The sequence below is a fragment of the Pan paniscus genome, chromosome 16 (assembly GCF_029289425.2).
Source record: "Pan paniscus chromosome 16, NHGRI_mPanPan1-v2.0_pri, whole genome shotgun sequence".
Taxonomy (NCBI): Eukaryota; Metazoa; Chordata; class Mammalia; order Primates; family Hominidae; genus Pan; species Pan paniscus.
Window position 1 is genome coordinate 36,946,689 of NC_073265.2, and position 19,174 is coordinate 36,965,862.

At 40.4% G+C, this 19,174-nt stretch overlaps 1 protein-coding gene across 17 annotated transcripts in view; it reads left to right on the top strand.

Moving 5' to 3' along the window:
- SEMA6D (semaphorin 6D) overlaps nt 1-19,174 on the top strand; it is a 587,975-nt gene that overhangs the window by 517,524 nt on the left and 51,277 nt on the right. For 3 of the 17 annotated variants that reach the window (XM_008956832.5, XM_057299905.2, XM_008956831.5), the window contains exon 1: nt 13,405-15,111. The exons of 5 other annotated variants lie outside the window; for them this stretch is intronic. The gene's annotated coding sequence lies outside the window, so the exon portion shown is untranslated. Of the gene's footprint in view, nt 1-13,401; nt 15,112-19,174 lie in introns of those variants that run through there. 9 more of the 17 variants (XM_008956825.5, XM_008956830.5, XM_008956827.4 and 6 more) reach the window with 6 other exon arrangements.

Here is a 19,174-nt window from a genome sequence, read left to right on the forward strand (position 1 = left end):
GTTAAATTTATGACATAGGCTCTAACTGTGATTTATGCCACAGTATCAATAATAACATATTTTTGTGCAATATGCAAACTTTCACGTGCATCACTATTCCTGTGGAAAAAAAAAAGAAAGGAACCCACTACGTAGCAACCCAATTTGTGACAATTTCCAGAAACTCCTGCAGAGAAAAATGATGACTGTGAAAAAGAGTTCCTGTTCTTTGAATTTGCATTTACATAAAGGAAAGTAGAAAATTAATATTATTATATAGATAATTCTGGCAAAAGAAACCACAAAAAAACCCTGCAGTATCCAAATCAATAATGGAGATAAAAAGTATGGTTAGGTCCAATACTAAACAATGACCTAGTTCTCTCTCTTTTTCAGGGCAAGGGGAGATAGGGAGGTTTAACTCTGTGTGTATTTACCATCTGATGTCGGAATATTTTGAAAAGTTTTACAAGGCTTCAGATTTTCTTAATAAAGATTAAGCTGTCTGCTAATAAAATTAATTACTCTTAATGAAGGCAAAACCTTTTCACAGTACATGGGGGTGTGTAAAAGAAAGAAAATTATCTGTTGCAAAAACCCAGGGATTTTTAATATTTTGATATATAGCTTTACACAGACACACATACATATGCGCTCATATATGCAGTCCTCATTTTGCTTTTGTTTTTCAAAAATGGAAGCACGTGAAATAAGCTCTTCTATGGCATATTTTTATCTGTCAGTATATAGTGGATATCTTTCTTTCTTTCTTTTTTAAATTTTTTGTAGAGACAAGGTCTTAGTAAGTTGCCCAGGCTGGCCTCAAACTCTTGAACTCAAGCAATGCTCCCTCCTCAGCCTCCCAAAATTCTAGGATTACAGTCATAAGCCACCATGCCCAGCCTACAGTGGATGTCTTTCTATGCATTAAGTGTTAATATATACCATCACTTTATATTTTTAAAATATTTTGTATAGTTTTAATGTATACCATCACTTTAAATAGTGAGTTTTTGCTGCCAATCTCAGAATATACATGATAATTCATATTTTGAGGCCAGGAACAGCAGCTCACGCCTGTAATCCCAGCACTTTGGGAGGCCAAAATGGGCAGATCACTTGAGCCCAGGAGTTCAAGACCAGCCTGGGCAACATGGCCAAACCCCATCTCTACAAAAAATTAGCTGGATGTGGTGGCATGTGCCTGTAGTCCCAGCTACCCAGGAGGCTCATGTGGGAGGACTGATTGAGCCCAGGAGCTCAACGCTGCAGTGAGCCATGGAGCCATGATCATGCCACTGCACTCCAGCCTGGGCAACAGAGCCAGACCCTGTCTCAAAAAAAAAAAAATCTTGTCTTACTGCATTGGTTAACACCTTCAAAATAACGGTAAATAACAGTAGCAATTGATGATTGATATCCATGGCTCTTATTTTCTTTAAAAAAAAGGATTCTTGTATTTTACCAGTAAGAACTGTTGGATTTTGAAATGAGAGGTTTACATTTTGAACATGGCAAAAAATTATCCTATTCTAGTTTTGTATAAGAGCTATAATCAAGATGTACTTAAAGTTTTTTTTAAAAAGGTACTATAATAGTAAAAATATGTTCACTTTTCTGGTAAGCATCTTTGCGTTACCACTCAAGCCATCCATTCAATAAATATATATTTAGCTAAACATTGTCCTAAGCACTCGGGATAAATATAAGGCCCACGCTTTCTAGCACAGTTGAAGGCAATTACTTTTACTCTGAAGCACCTATGGGACACAGCCCAACAGTGGGGCAGGAGAGCAATGGTACTAAACGGAGAGAGGGGGACACTAACTAGAGGGGCTTATTGTAATGGAGAAGGAAGGGAGGCAGATCAAAGCACCCCCAAGTGATTCTGATATGGCCACCCAATTGGGCACTGGACTTTGGTAATATCTAACTTTAATTTAGGGTTTTACGGTTTTACTTTATAAAACTTACACGATGTTTTTACCAACATCATTTACTTTACCCCTAACAATAAACTTCACGTTAAACATTATCTCAACATTACTGAAGAGGAAACTGAAAGTTGGAATTGTTTAGAGGTCAAAGCTAAGCCGAAAATCAAAACTTGTGCTCTTTGTACTTACCCTTGTAAAATAATTGAATAAATGTAATACATGACTTAATAATTTTCATAATTTTTGGCAGTGGGATCTAGAATTCATTCTTCCCTGATTTTTTACCCAATCTCTCTCATTTCCTCCTTCAAGCAGAGAATCACCTCTTAATCACAACAGGCCTTTCCAACCAGTGTTTTTCACAATTCTTCTGAAGTACAGGAATACCTAAGACCAGTTCCCCAGGAAATTCCTGGGTTCTTGACGCACATTGACTTACGCTATCAAGAGGTAAGAGAGGAAGTGCAGGGCCAAAGTCTGTGCTGCACTATGAAGCATTTTGGCTTTCTATCAAGCCCTCAAGGCTTAAGGCCATTACCAGGGAACCAACACCTTCAGTGGATAGCCACACTCCTGTGGCTTCCAATCAAGGGCAGCCTGCTTCTTCTCCAGAATGAAGACTGCTTCAGTCCCAGAGCCCTTGTCCTAATCTACCTCAGTTACAGGGCACACGTGAGAGACTGTTTGGGCAAAGGATGTTGTATTTTTCTGCCTCTTTGCAACTTAAGGAATATGGGAGGAAGAAAAGTGGTAGAGGGAACTCAGGAGGCCAGATCAGAAATTCAGTCTCTGCTGAAAACTGCCCCAGATCTCACTGCTAAAGTGGGATCTTGAGAGCTCTCTGGCATATTAAATATTCATCAAAAGCCAAACACTATTTTTTCAACATTTGACTGAATAAAAGTATAAATTTGTCCCATCTCTACTCTTGGATTGCTCAGTTATACATAGCACTAAATTACAGTTTTAATGAAGTCAGTTTAAAAGATGAGGAAAAAATCCTTTGTAGTTTATTCCTGCCTTTCATTTTCTCTTAATTTAATCATAAACTAAAGAGATTCATAAATGTTTATGGAGGGTAATAAAGTGATATTTTTAATAAAAAGGTTGCTTATGTAATTAAGCATACATTCTGTGACATTCTATGTAAGTTGAAATGGTTTGCATGAAATTGACAAATACTTATATCTGTTTTATTTCTCTCTGCATTAATGACAAATCATAAAACAAAAAGAAAAGAAAAGTAAGTTCCTGGCAATGTAAGTACCTACAGTTCGCAAATGGAAACTGCAGATGCTGCTAAAGACTGTATCTTTTTCTTGGAAATGTTCCATTAAATTTAATTAGATTTCTCATTTGCTTTCCTTTTCACTCTGTCTCTGGACCTCTCTCTCTCTCTGTCTCTCTATTTTTCTCTCTCTCTGTCTCCTCTAGATATTAGGAGAACACTATATAAGTTGTTTTAAAATGATGAATGAAGAAACAAATCACCATAAGAAAAAAAAGTGCCCATTTTGTAATCCTATAACTATTACATGATAAATTGTCCTGAACGTACTGCTACCTCAAAGCACCCTGACCATTAAATAATACCGTGATGCTCACGATATCCATACTCACTTTTCATAAGCTTTCCTTTTTGAAATAAAATGGAAAACTCTGCTTAAAGAATTAAAATTATATCCTATATATTTCAGGGGTTTTTTTGTAAAGAGAATTGGAAGTGATCTAATCTTTTATTGTTATAGCATTTTATCATCTGGCTGTCAAGAGGTGATTCTTTTTCCTCTGAAATGATCCACTCTCTTTTATGTTTCATGTTAGCATTTCAAATCAAGTAAAATGACATGTTCATGATGTCCAAGAAAATTGAAAGGAGCTACTGAATTGTGTTTCCCTAAGTTCATTTACACTTTAGCAGCAAATCTTGATGATCAGAGCCTAAGGATGCCTAAGTTTACATGGAGTGGTAATCGTTAAGTAAATTGATTTGGGTAATTTTTCAACCTCATCTACACCACACTAAGACCAAAGTTCTCTAAAAATTTCTGAAATAATGATTTTTATATAGTTTCATTAAAAGTTTTAAAAGTATCTATCAGCATTTTCTGTAAAAGTGTCAGGCTGAAAAGATACCACTAAACAGTCAGCTCAAAAAAGATAGTAGATAAAATATGATGAATTGCCATGTCTGCATTTCCTATGTTTGCAAGCCATCAGTAAGACTGCATGATTTCCAAGTTGGAGGACAGAGTCTAGGAATGTGAAGGATGAAGGGTTTCTTGTGCACGTTCTCTTGAGCACGTACGCCTTCAGAAGGTAGATAGGCTAACCTGCATCACTGGATAAAAACTGGATTTCCTCTTACTTTTTCATATGTATGTGGCTCATATAGATTTTGGTATTTTTCTGGAAAATATGTTCCCGCTGTCTACTGAAGTAACTGTGTAATAATTTCCAATTTTCTGCTGGGCATCACCTCATGGACACCATGCCAACCCTTTAAACTCCATTTACCCAAAACCATACTCAATTATCCCCCCATTAACCTTTTCTACCTCATGTTTCTTTTATCAAAATTCAACTTTTCTTAAATTTGGCCAGACTAAGAAACTTGGAAAAATCTCCCACATCCCCTTCCCTGACACTGAAACATCTACCAACTCTGCTGTGTCTTCTGGTGTATGTTTCCACTTTTCTATTGATTCTACCTCCATTAAAGTCATCTTCTGTCCTGACCCCTACACTAGCATTCTTATGTCTGAAACCTCTTGCTTCTCCAAGCTGTATATCCTCCGGCTTGAGACAGCTTGAGAGCTGTCTCTCACTCAAAAGTATTACAATCATCTTTTCCTAAAAAATCTGTCTTCTAAACACATGAGGAAAACATTCAAACTCTAGCACATGCCAATTAAGGAACTCGGTACAATGATCTCATCCTGTCTCTTCCGTCACATTTCCTGTTACTTGCCTCCAAGAACACTAATCGTGGCCCCAGTATACCATGCCCTATCACCCTCCCCTGATTCTGCTGCCCTCTCTGCCCAAAGTACCTCTGTTAGAGTTTCTACCTGTAGACATTTATCTTCCATTGTGACTCAGCTTATAGGCCCCACATCATGAATCTTTTACAACCTGCAGTATTATGCATTTCCCCTTGTCCTATACATCCAAAGTACATTTTCTCTACCTCTGGGTTTAGTATTTATAGTATTCTGCTACATGTGATGTTAACTCTTTGCACATCTGTCTCTTCAGTCAGGTTGCGTGCTCTCTCACTTATTATTCCATCCATCAAAAGTCTCCTAGGTTCATATCTCAGCCTCTAATTCTAGACAGTAAGGATACCAAGACCTAGTTCCCTCTCTCAGGGAGCTCTGTCTAGTAAGTAATAAAACATGTTAATAAAGTTACATGGTGAGATAACTGTAATAAGGAAGTCCAAAGGGCAGAGAATAGGGAGACAGTGTGATAAGCACCAGACTTAGATTCAGAAGACCCAAGTTCAAGGTCTGGCTCTGCTATGTAACTGGGTTATCTTTATAGTAAGCAAATTTCCCAGTTGCAGCTTTCTCATTTGCAAAAGGAGCACCCCTACCACATAGTGCTCTATAAGGACCAAAATAAAATTAAATAGTAAATTTCCATTTGTGCCACCAGATCTACTCTTAATCCTTTTTTCCCTACTCCCTAGAGGTTGACCATTAAGGGCTGCATCAGTGGGCCTTCTTGCCCTTTGTCTTCAAGTGAGGTTGAACCAATGAAGAGCACCTGCAGGGGATCAGAAAGAGGGAAGAGAGTGGGTGGTGATATGTATTTCCCCATCCCCTTCCTACATGTCACCCCAGGATGAGAGAGTCCCTTGACTGAAGGACACAGCTGCTGCAAGTGGGTCCTCTTTACAGTCTTCATATCTCCAGGTTCTGCTGGAGCAATTACCTCCCTCATCTGGCTCCTTAGGATCTAGAGGTAGTAAAGGCCCCAGAGTAACTGGCCCCTGTGGTCTCCCTGTACTCTACCCACACCTTAATAAACAGTCCCTTTATTAAAGGCTCCTTAAATTACCAAAGTCAGGTGTGCCATCTGTTCCCTGCCACGACTCTAAATGATAAAACTGCTTTTGAAATTTTAAGTTGCTGTCTAAATGCAAGGTATTTCTCGTTTATCTCTGTGTAGCACTTTACACAAAGCAGATTGCTGCTATTAATAATAAATGGTGAAATGAATATATGCAAGAATGAATGAGTGAATGATCCTGCCCCCTTCCACTTTAGTTACAGTCTTATGCTGGGGATATATCCTTGACACCTTGATTAGATTTTGTAATGCCCTGATTTGATTTGGGAGGTCCCCTTTTCCCTTGGAACTCACTGTCTCTTAGAGTATCTGCAGAAATGTCAGCCCTTGTATATTTCTAGTGGTTTAACTTGAAAGGGCCAACTTTGTTTCCAATTTCTAGAATTATCCCCCTTCTCTAGGCTGCACATTTACTTGATATCAAAAATAGGTTACTTATTTGTTTATTCATATTTTTTCTTCTTCAACATAAAAACTGGCAAAAAAAAAAGTCAAAAGCAAGCAAATTGATTGTTCCTTTATTACATGGGAACCAAGATCATATTTAAGGAGTCAGCAGCCCAGATTGGGGTAGTTTTCTCAAAGCACAATAAATAAACATGAGGCAAATAAGTTCCTCTACTGCCCCCTTTTACAAGCAAAAGCCTAGCCAATGACTGGGCAATTGGATAGCCTAACCAAAAGATCTAAAGAAAATAAATCACAGAATCCAGTAGCTTGATATTTATGAGGAACTGAAATAGAGGCTGATGGATTAGCTTTTTATATTAAATTAATTTATTTCCATCAATTATAAATTATCCTTGTCTCCCGAATGCTCACCTATCTCAATGATATAAGAGACAAGCATTTCTTCTTATTTTAATATGACAGTTACTGAGGTTGATGGCTTACAAATGAGAAACCGACCCCTGGAAATTGTCTTCAGAAAACAAATTTTTGAGTAAACATATTTAATAGTATGCCTTGAAACTGAGTGGGTATTATTCATTAGCAAATAATTGCATAACTGGAATTCTTAATTAAAATTTGTGACGAGAAATGAATCTGTTTATTTTATAATTATGACCCAGAAATTCAGAACATATTGTGGTAGTTTATGAACATAATTCCAAAGATTTTATTATAGCAAAAGAATTCATAAAGCCTTAAACAGAAACTGTTGGAGGAAAAATACACACACACGCACACACACAAACACACTCACAATGTGTGCAATGATATAGTGGCAATAGGATTTGAAAAGCCAGCCATCGAATACAACTATAACCAAAATATTCAAATTTAATGGGTGCGTGATATTGTTAAAAACCTCTAACCAGTCCTTCTGGACCTTTTTGGATTTTCCAGAAAAGCTCTCAGCCAAAGAGGTTTTCATTTTAGCTGTGTAAGTGAATCTCAAAGGCAGACGACGGCAAATTCTGTGAGGCTCCTGTTTTAAGCTTTCCTTAAAAATATCAATTTGAAGTGATTTTTTCAGCATATATCACAATTCAAGCTTCTAGAAGACAGCCACCAAGGAACATACCCTAGCAATTGTCAAATGAATCAGATAATGTTTAAATCTAACTTGGTTGCTGGGGCCAACCTACTGATAAGAAAGTTTGTTGTAAAAATGTATAGGCGTGAATTATTTTTACTCGCTGACTGGCAATTGATTAGGTTCGAAGGCCAGAGGGGTTTGGGAGCCAGAACTTGAGCAGTACACTTTGTGGAACCAAACAAAAGTTAAACAAACTAAGTTTCTCTTGAGCCTCCTTCTAGGACATAAATGAACCCCCCGTAACTGGGACTGGTGGAGGGAGCACTTCTTGCCACTTCACCACAGCTTAAGAGGGCATTTTGGACTTTAGACAACCCCTATTATTAAAGCCAAACTCTAACAGTGTTTGCTTTTGATTTTTATCCCAGAACATCAGCTGCTTCCTGTCCCCCAAACATACACCACCCTTCACTCCCTTGCATATTAGCAGTGTAATTTTAATAACTTCAATATATTCAACGTTAATAAAATGTCCATAATAGTAAACATCCTATCTGAGAAGGCAAACAGGAAAGAAAAGATTGTTTTCATTTTTAGTGCCTCTTATTTGGAAAGATGGAAATTACCCAGAATTCTATTCTCTTTTCCTTAACCAGTAGGTGGCACTAGTGGTTTCTGGCAATGAATCAGCTCCCTGTACCTATAATGTAGGGGTTTTTGGGTGTAAAACAATCAATGATTAAGATTTGGGGGAAGATGAGGAGCATGTGAACATATGGGCCTAAACAGTAATTGAAACATTTATAGCTTAACCAAAGAGGTTTATTTTAATATAAATCTGCATGGTGTGAAATAGGTCTTATTATTCTTTACAAGTGATTCAGAGCAGTTATATGAATAATAGAATGTATATAATATACAGAGGTTTAAACTATGCTATGAATCCTATTGCAGATGTCCTTACACTGGATTTTATGTGACAAGCAAAAATTATTAAAAATTTTGACATTGAAGCACACATTTACTTGTAGTTTAGCTTTGAATATCTAATTGTGGGTTTTTACATTTATTTCCTGTGTTATCCAAGACATAGTTTTTAAAACTTGTGCTTATATCATTTTTCATAGAATGGTATACTAGAAAAAAAAATAAGGATTGAGGGGCAAACAAACCGGGATTAGAATCTAGGCTACCACCTACTAGGGCAGAAAACCCTAATAAGATAGTTATTTTAACCAAGCCTAGGTTTCTTTGTTCATAAAATGATGTCTGTCTCAAAGAGCTGTGGTGAGAATTAATACTATTGTATCTGGCCAGGATCTGGGATGAAACAGGTATCCAGTCAGTTCCTTCTCCCTTTGTCAGTTTGAATTTTGAGGTTGGCAGAAGCAAATAATAATAATATTAGGTGGGGAGGTTTGTTTTTAAAAACCAAGTTTTAAGTATATATTTTTAGAAGTAAATAAACTTTTAATTTCTACCACTTTTAATTAGTTTCATTATCTTTCTCCTTGGTTAAGACAGTATAACATTTAATAGGTATTATTCAGCTCCAATTCTTCAAGGTCAGAGGCTTGGTTACTGTAAATTTGTAGAGAGAAGTCTGTCAGGAATTTGGAGTCTCAGCTTCCTTTTTGTTGGGATATAAGCTGGCATTCCAGTATCCTAAGTATTCCTTTTCAAAGTACAGATAAGCACAATTTAGTGACTGAGTTGCCAGCTTTTTGTATGACCCACCCTTCAAAAAGTTCGTTTTGCTTCTGTTTGTTCAAATATCTTTGATAAAATGATAGTCTTCATATCTCTTGTCTGTTTGCAAAAGAGCTAGTGTTATTAAAGGCTGTTTGCTGTTCATCTTTCTTATGGAAAAACAATATTTTTTTAAAGCCTGATTCTTATTTGGCTTGGGCACTCAGTGTCCTTCCACACAGTGACACCTACAGAGTCATTAGCAAAATTAGATAAGTAACTGATTTATTAGTTCCATAAGTGCACGGTGTATTCCCTTTCCTCAGAGTGTAGAGCAAAAATTATTCATGCTGAGGTAGAATAATCAAAATGACTTTAAAAAGCACATTTTTATCATTCTAAACATAAGCACTGTTGTGGTGGTATACTATCATAGTACATAATAATAGAAATGAATTATGTCAGTAAAATCTTGAGGCTTAAGATTTACTGTGATAAATATTTTTCATTAAAGTGAAATATCTTGGCAGAGTCACTTTCATATGCAGACTGTTGACACAAGGAGGCCAGCTGTGCCTATGCAGATGCCGAGATTTGGGTCTATATTATTAATGATTTATCATGTCATGGAGAGCTTAGATTAGTTTTGAAAGCAATCCCTTGCCACAAAAGCACTTTCTATAATGTGCGAACGCAAGGAATACTATATGTGCATTCCAAATTAAAGTAATCACAGAAGCTGTAGCAACCTTTGAAATTTCAATACCTCTTTTTATTTTGAAACATGAAATTCTACATCCTAAATTTTATTATTCATTAAAATTCATACAAAATGTTATTTCATATCAACTGGATAGTGAGTGGTGTGTGTATCAGAATTAATAGACATATACACATAGATAAGAAAATGAAGGAGATGGAATGGAACAAACATTTATTGCAAACCTATTGTGTAGCACGGACTTTTGCCCTTAATCTCACATTTAATGTGAGGTTGGATTAAGTTTCAAATTCAATTCTGCAGGATTCCAAGATTCTGCTGCCTTCAGAGAATCTATAAAAGCATTGTTTAATATTTATTCAGTGCTTGCTTTGTTCCAGGTCAGATGCTAAACACTTTACATGCATTACCACATTCCGTTTTTATAAAATCAATTTGAATATTATTATCATCATCCCTGTTTTCCAGATGAGAAGACTGAAGCATGTGTGGCTAAATAAATTATCCCAAGTCACAAGTCTAGTGAGAGGAGGAGCCTGGGTTTCAATCCAGACTAATATTCCAAAGACTTCATTATCATCTGTTGCTATTAACTATGACCTCACTATTATTAACTACTATTACAACTAAGTAAGGGGTAGAATTCAACTCCTACTTGCTTACTACTCTGTGACATTAGGCAATTCACTTAAACTCTCTAAGCTTCAGTTTTCTCATCTATAAAAATGATAATAATAATAATAGTACTTACCTTGTAGCATTGTTGCAAGTTAATATTTGTAAAATGCTTAGAGTTTGGGTGCATATTAAGTACTGATGTTTAGTTTAATAACAGTTAAGAAGTTGTACTTTCTGATGACTGATGAACTTTTATTAGCAATTACACACACAGATTTTCTGTAATTTTCAGATGACCATTATGCTTCAAACTGGACTGTAAACAACATGACTACTTTCCACTGATGGGAAATGTATGTAGATAATGTTTAAGCATAATCACTAACCATGTAAAGCATTGAGCCCTTTACAATTTCTTCTGGTGAAAACACTCAATTATCTCCATTCATCCATACCTTCCTTCTTGTACTCATTTAACAAACATTCTCATGCCAGTACTTTGCTGAGTCCTGGGGATGCAGGATGAATAAATGGAGAAGCATCCAATCTAGAGCTGACTGTATTCTCTGGTTTAGCACATAAGGGAGTGTGAGAAAGTCGTAGGTTCCATTGTTAGATCTGTTTAACAAGTATTTATTGGGCATCCATTAAATGCCAGGCACTGTGGTGGGCACTGGGACTGTCTAGGTAAATAGAGATTTCTGCTGTTAAGGAGTGTCGAGTGGGGAAGACATGCTAAATCAGTAATTTGCCTTCAATTTACTTAATTACGTAAGTGAACTGGTTAGGGGAGCACAGAAGAGAAGCACTTATGCCCATTGTAGGGGCTAGTGGGATGAGGCAAGTTTTGACATTTAAACAAATTGTTGGCTAGAAGTCAGGAAAAGCAGAAATTAAACTACATACCAATATGGGGATGGAGTACCCAGAAAGCAGAGACACCATGAAACAGTGTGGCACAGTGGTGAACCGCAAGTTTCTGGGTAATGCTAGCATCTAAAGCATAAGGTAGGGAGAGGGGGGAGTAAGGCTGGAGAAGTAGCAAAGTTAAAAGGTTAAAAGTGTGTAAAATCAACTGATGAGACCAAATGCTAATAAACCACAACAATGGTAGCTGCATAAAGAGTTAGCAGTTTTCCTTAGACTTCTTTCCACTAAAATCCAAATAAAAGGAGCGTTGTTTTCCTATCAAGATTCTTGGAACCAGGGAAATGATAAATGCTTAAAAGTAATATTTTGGTCTTGACCAAAAGGTAAAGGATACCATTCGTACCATGCCACAGTGAAGAGCCTACTTCCTACCTCTCATCCCCAGCAAGCCAAATATAGGGATCGACTCCGAAGTCTTCACTGATAATGTAGACTGAAAACATGTCTAATCCATGGCTTGAAATGACTACCAGCATTTCCTTCTGCAATCTAAAAGTTTCTTTTTTCCTGGATTTAGGAACTCAGTCTAGGGCAAATTGCACTCTTCAGGTGACACTCTGGAAAGCTGACGATTGTGGAATTTTAGCAAGGAATTTAGGAATCTCCAGAATTGACTTTTTTTTCCTCTTTGCTGCTACTGCAGATGCAGGACAACTCAAGAGCTTTCTGTCTCCAAGTGGGTGGCGATTTGACTCCTCATCAAGCCAATGGCCACCCCCTTGCAATCTTTATGCAATGCACAGTATCCTCTGCCTGCAACGGGGGCTTGCTCCCTTGATGGAGAAAATACAGAATAACTGGACGCCAGGAAACAGGCACAGCTTTCTGGGTCAGAAGTTGGCTGGGGAAGGGCCCTGACTGCCAAGTAACTTGCAATGATGTCAGAGCCCAGCACAACCAGAAAACACCAACTAGCCAGCCAACAAAAGACCTAATAACAACAGGAAAAAAATCACAGAGCTGTGTTGCCAAAGCTGTTCTTTCCGCCCCCTACTCTTTTCTTCTAATTGGAAGAACAGCAGGAAAGACTCTATATTTTAAAAGACTCCTCATCCTTCTCTCCCCTTCTTTCCTTGGGTTACACAGTGTTAACTAGGGAGGAAATAGTTCTCCGGATGAGTCCTGCAGCAGTTGCTTGGGGTGTCTTTTTTGAGTTCCTTTTCAAGGCTGTCCTTGGAAGTTTCACAAACAACGAGGACCAGGGTATTTTTCCTAAATGTAAACATGTAACTGTGTTTGGGAGAAAGCAGGAACCATTGAGGAAAGGAAGTCCTTTCTGCGCCCCTCTCTTCTCTCTTTCACGGTAATTAACCATACTCAAATGAAAATTAAAAGTTTGGCGGAAAAAGCTCTCTTCTTTCTTTTTCTTTAAACAGGGGCATCATGGTTCATTCTAGCCATTTAGAGCCCTCAGTGATCCATAATTCAACTGGAAATTAATAAAACACAGCCCGTTCTTGGAAATGAAGTTTGAATTAAAATCCTCTTGTTTTGGAATATGTGACTTTTTTTTCCTTTCATTTGTGACAGTCAATTTTAAATGATGTCACTTCAAGGACATTTTCATTTCTCCCACAACATATTACACGAAACACTTGCCTGTAAAACCGGCTCATTAGCCTGCAAAATTATACTGTACAGAATGGCTTTCATTCAAAGTAGAAATGGGATTTTTAGTAGGCAATTTCTGTATTTTATAAAGATAAAGCAATGTTTGATTGCTTTCTTCCCAGCTGTTTTGCTTAGTGGTTATAAAGAGAAATGGGGGGAGGGGAGGGTAATGTGGGGGCGGGTTTGTAAAGATATGCTTAAAAAATAAATCTTACACTGGAAAACTAAGGCAGAACTTCACGGAACAACTGCGCCCGCAGCTCTCCTGGGCTGCAGTGATTTGTCCTCTGGGTGTCTGGAGGAAAGCTCTGAAAGAAGTGAGCGAGAGGGAAAGAGGGAGGGAATCGAAAAGGTTGCTTCGCAGGCTGCAGCACCCACCGCGAGCTGGATGACTGAGGCACTGGGAGTTGCTAGAAGGAGAAGCTACTCAGAGGTGGGGAGAGGGAGGGTGCGCAGCAGAGCGCCGGAGAGGAGGGACGCGGAGGCCACCGAGGGGTCAGCAGGGCCGCGGCGCCAGGGTGGGGGCCTCCAGGCGGCGCTGGCCACGGTTCACCCGCGAGGGCGAGCGCGCCCGGCCGGCCGCGCCTCCTGCCGTCCGTGCCCGGGGGTGGGACCCGCGCCGGGAGCTGCCGAGTGCGTGGAGGGAGCCAGGCTCCGGCTCGCCTGATGGATTGACTTGGAGATGGATCGAATTACACCATTTGCCGTGCATCGGTTTGTTTTGCTCCTGCTCTGTCCCGCTGCTGCTGCTGCTGCTGCTGCTGCTGCAAGGGGTGGTGGCGAGTTTCAGGATTCTATCAAGGAAGCCAAGACCTAAGGAGACAGAGGGATATCTATTTTTACAATATTTTTCTTTATTTTCTTTCTTCCTTGCGCGTGGCAAGCTTTTTTTTTTTCTTTTTCTTTTTTCTTACCAGCCTCCCCCCAATGAGGTAAGACCGTTTTCAACAATTTGCTAATGCTCTTGTGGCGCCCGGTGGGGGTCGGAACCTGAGATCCCGTATCGCTGTGTGTGTGTGTGTGCGTGTGTGTGTGTGTGTGTGTGTTGCCACTGGACAGTTGATTTATTTTCCAAGCTGCTCTCTCTGCCTGCCGTGCAAGGGACGCGCAAAGGGCTAGAGAGGTTTGGCGGACGCGTCAAAACTGGCAAAGCTGGCGGCTTAGGGGGAGGGGCAAGTGGACTTGGAGGCCCTCCTCCACTGTGCACCCCCTTGGAAAAAAAGCGGAGGGGGCATCAAGTAAAAGTTTCTTGCCAGGCAGAGCCAGCTCGGCGTCCCCCGCACATAGCCGGGGTTAGCAGGGGTTGCTTCTGTGCCAGGCACAGCGTCTCCAGGAGCCAACCGGGGAGAGCTGAGCCAAGGCCGAAGGAGCCGCCTGCGGGCTTAGCTGTCCCCTCCCGCCCGTTGGCCCCAGAGCGGACGCTGGGACGCCCGGGGTCTGGCAGCTCTGCGCCCGGCTAGGAGCGGGCGGGCGAGCATTCGCCTGCGTCCTGGAGAAGGGGCGCAGCGCCGCAGTTGAGGCCGGAGCAGCCCCTCGCGGGCGTAGGATACCTGTCAGTGAGCCCCCGGATTGCACGGCCCCCGGGTAGTGAGTGCCTGCCGGCGAGGGGCGGGAGCTCGGGTGACTTGGCCATCCCCATCCCCGGCCCCCCGGGCCCGGGCACCGGCTCAGGCCCGGAGGGCGGCCACTTCCCACCGTCCCTCTCCCCTTACTGGCAGAGCGCGCTGCGGGCGGACTCCCGGGCCCGGAGCAGCCCACCGGCCACCCCACCGCCCACCCGGCGCCCGGTGTCTCCTCCCGGCCGCTCTACCCAGCAACTTTCCGTGCTTTGTTCCCCGACTGGAAATGCTTTACGGAAGCGTCTTGGACAGGGTCTCCGCCAGGCGGCAAGAGCTCGGTGCTGAGATGTGTTACGTTCTCATCTCCCCATCAATTATGGATGGAAACAAATAAGGAAGAGTCAATTTTGCATGAGCCCCTTCTCCGGCAACGAGAGGCGTCCTGCAGCCGGGAGGGAGCCGCCGCTCGCGCCGGCAGCCGCTGGCAGGGGCATGGTGAGGAGGAAGGTAGGGAAACTTTTATTTCCCGTCTTGACAGCGGCGGTGTTTGTCCCTGGTCTGCAGAAACTGATACAGTAGCCGCCTTCCTTGGGTAATTTAGGAGGGCTTGAAGCTTCTTCTGTCATGTGTAATTCTTGGATTGAAATGAAAGGTCATAAAGGACTTGGAAGTGTGCACGAGAATTGGGTTTGAAAAATTTGTGCTCCATCCACTCTTGGGACCATTGCTGTCAGGTGATTGTTTAAATCCTGAACTTGTTAAAAGGCGAAATGTCAGGGAGCTGGCGGGGGTGGGGGTGTGGAGGGGGATTGAAGTCCCGGTATGAATCGCAGCGTTTGAGGAACTTAGGGCAGTACTCCCTGTTCTGGGGTGACCATTCGGTAACTGATGTTCCAGCATCCCCAGCCCTCAGCGCTGTCAGCTGGATGATCTCACAGGGAAGGCGCAGCACATCGTTAGTATAGATATATAGACTTCGTCAACAGTCATTGGACCTTATGTCTGCCACTACAGCGGGGGCTTTCCTTTAAAAATAACTGTAGTGTTTCCTGTTACTTGGGGTGAAAGGGCAATGAGTAGGACGATTTTTCCCCAAAACTTCTGGCCGGTAAGAATTTTAAGTCTGTAGTAAAAATTATGGGTGCTTTTTAAGGTTGCCCTTCCCCCTACTTGATATTTGGGGCCATTAAGTGGATTCTTTTGTTTATTCGAAAGCTGAAGTCCCTGGGAAAGGTCTAACATTTTTCTAAACTGGTTTGATCTCTGTCCCTTAGAATAGGAAAAATATTTGTTTGAAGAAAATTTTCAAGGTTTCTTCCTTGTAGTATAAAGAAATCTCATCTCAGACCGCTCAAGGGAAGGATTTTACTCTCCTTTGGTGGCTTAAAAACAATAGGTTTTGATACTGGTTTACTCTTGCTGTTAAAAAATAAATCCCCTTACTCTCTTAGGTGTCTAACTCAGGAAATTAAGTTGTGTGTAGTCATGTTTAATGTAGTGAGTGACAGGCATATTCTTTCAAGCTGGCAGATATTACACAAACATTTACTCTGGCTTAGATAAATAGAAAATGCCAGATAAGCTCTGAGATTTGGGTCTATATTACCATGAACCTAAACATCTAGAGATAAATAAACCATAGCTCAGCCATAGCTGAGTTTTGTTTTTTATAGTTACTGTCTGTGCTTTGTTTGGTTTAGGTCTCTTAGAATGTACTTCCAGAAAGACAGTTAAATAGATAACCCTAAGGCTTCCAAAATGTGTTGTTGAGCAGACTGTTTTCTTTCATTGGCACATTTTGTTAGATTAACAACTAGCAACTATTTCTTACTGCATCCTACAGAATATTCCTACCTGGCCTTATTCCTAGTAGGGATGCTGTATCGATAACCTTTCTTTTTTTTTTTTTTTTTTTTTTTGGAACATTTCTGTGACTCAGGAGAGTATGCCAGAAATGTTGTGACTTCTTCATCACCAACAGCTGGTTAACTTGAGTTTGATTTAGATTTGTGGGCATTTTGCCATCTTCCTCTTCTTTCTCTCTTTTTTTCTTTTGGTGCCCTCTAATAGCACCATCTGGTCATGTCTCCCCTGGTTTGATGGGTTGATGGATTTGAAAGATGGCTGTGATGTAAATCCGTTAGTCCTTAGAGTGGGGGCAACTTAGAAATCCAGAAGACTTCAGTTCCTTGCTGCATGCACAGAAAGGCTCTGTCCAGTAACTGTGATTGGGGTAAGCAGGCCCCTACATCAATGTCGTGGTTTCTATCGCTTGAAAGGCCACAAGCAAGTAAACAGGAATCAGAGCCTTGATTCACAAAGATGGCCATAATTGCTAAAGACTTATTGAAACTGGAGAAGTTCTTCACTTCTTGCTGCTCCATCATAATAAACCTTGGTAATTAGCTTAGTCATTGTTCTTGCATGTGAGTTTCACTAAGATACAAAGAGTGAAAAATGCATCTGAAATAGGGTCATTTTTCACCCTTTTGATGCATTTTATGCAGAGTTAAGAGCCTGGCTGAATGCCTAACCATTAGTAGTGTAACCATAGGAGGTGAACTCTTTCCTTGGCATATTGCGTGATAAAATATTGTCTTTTATTTTAATTAATAGACTTTAAGCCTGCATATTCTAGATGCCTTTCTAGAGGAAGCAAGAAGCAGTTGGGGTATGCCAACTAGGCAGTATTTACTGAATATTTATCATTTGCAAGGAGCTGTGCTAGCCAGTGTTCCAACACCAGGTGAGCCAGATATGTTTCTCTGTATTTTCAATAGAGCAAAAATAAAAGGAAATAAAGGAAGGGAAAACAGACCTTTTGACAAGAAATGTAGATATGCTTCTTTCTTTAGAAGTGTATTATTTTATTCTAGAGATTTTAAAGCAAGATTATCCATACCAGATATTTGCAGTGGTGCAGCCTACCTGCCTTTAACACTAGTGAATGATTCAATGTACTGTTAAGCGTAATTCACGCATTGAATCTGTCCTTAGAGTGAGAGATCTCACTTTCTGTGGCTCATGTGAATGGAGACTTAGTGTTAATATCTACCAAAGCTAGTGTCTTGGGTTGCCGCTGATTTTGTGAACAGCTGCCAACTTCCAATTGGGAAAAAAAAAAAAGTGTTCTGATTTATTCCCATGACACACGGAGAGAATAAAAATCATGTAACTATTTTAAACATACCGTAACACTTTCTAGTTGAGGTGGCTGTTGTCAGGTGGAGTTTTCCTCCTCACACCCTGACAACACTGGCAGTGCCACTGATAATTGAAGCTGCTTGCATTTCTCCCAACAGGAAAACTACTAGACGTTCTTACTTTGAAAAACAACCATTTATGTAACCAAGGGCGATCAAATCAGTGGTCCATACAGATACCACATGAGGTGTACTTATTTCTCAAACTTTCCTTTTCTATTAAGCTTTTGTTAACTCACCCAGATTAGCATTTTAACAACCCTGAAGTGAACTTCTGCCATTCTCTCTGCTTGGACACAGTATGTAGATCATCCATCATCCTGTCCTTGGCTACAACAGGCTGCTGGCTCTATCACCATTTGGAGCTACATGGAATCCATCCGGCTGTGAACAGCACAGCTGGCTACAGCAATTTTTTCTTCCACACCACTGGCAGTATTGTCTGCCTGTGGTAACTAAAGTTAACACCCAGAACGGGAAGTTTCCATTGTTTGGCAACCTGTCCCAGGCCCCTCATCCAGTTCTGGGGTCACACCTACTGAAAGTCCTTGCCACGTTGCAATGGTGTGTTCCATTTAAAAGGAGGCTTGCCCCAACCTTATACCACGACGGGAAAGATTCTTGAGGCCTGTAAGATCAAACCACCAGAATCACAGAATTAGAGGGAGCCATTCAGCCACCACTCATCTTACACCTTCAGAACTTAAGTCTACTTGAAAAGGGGAAGAAAGGAATGAAGTAGCCTTCAGCCTGTGATCCCAAATGACTGAAGATAGAAAAAGACCTTTTTTGGTGAACTGAGCAAGTTATTGCTACATCCCTTTTCGCAAAGAACACGCGATGTACCTAAATATGGGGCCCGTGTCTACTAGTGCCGAAACTTTCTGTCGCTTTTGTTTTGTTTTGTTTTCTTCTTTTTACTCAATAAGATATCTGTTATAGTAGCCATTGCTTGTTAAAGCAAGAATAACATCAATTAGCTGGCTACATCTGTAGGTTATGTTGCCAGGCTTTTTTGTTTGGATGTTTAAACTTTCATAATTAGGAATCCAGTTTTTGGAAATTGATGTGTCAAGGGGAGACTGCCTCATGTTTGGGTGTGAGTTAGCATGTAGTCTTTCTTCTCTCCATAACATTTACTAGTGAAATCAGCCACAAAACATCTGAAGGATGATGGTGATGATGATGGAGGCGGAGGAAGAAGAGGAAAAAACAGCAGCAACCACAATACTTAACACTTAATGTTAGCTTACTAAATTCTAGGCACCATCCTAAGATCTTTATATTGGTTATATCATATAACCCTCAGACAGCTCTGTAAGGTGAATTCTGTTATTATCACTGCTTTATTGGTAAACAAAGTGAGG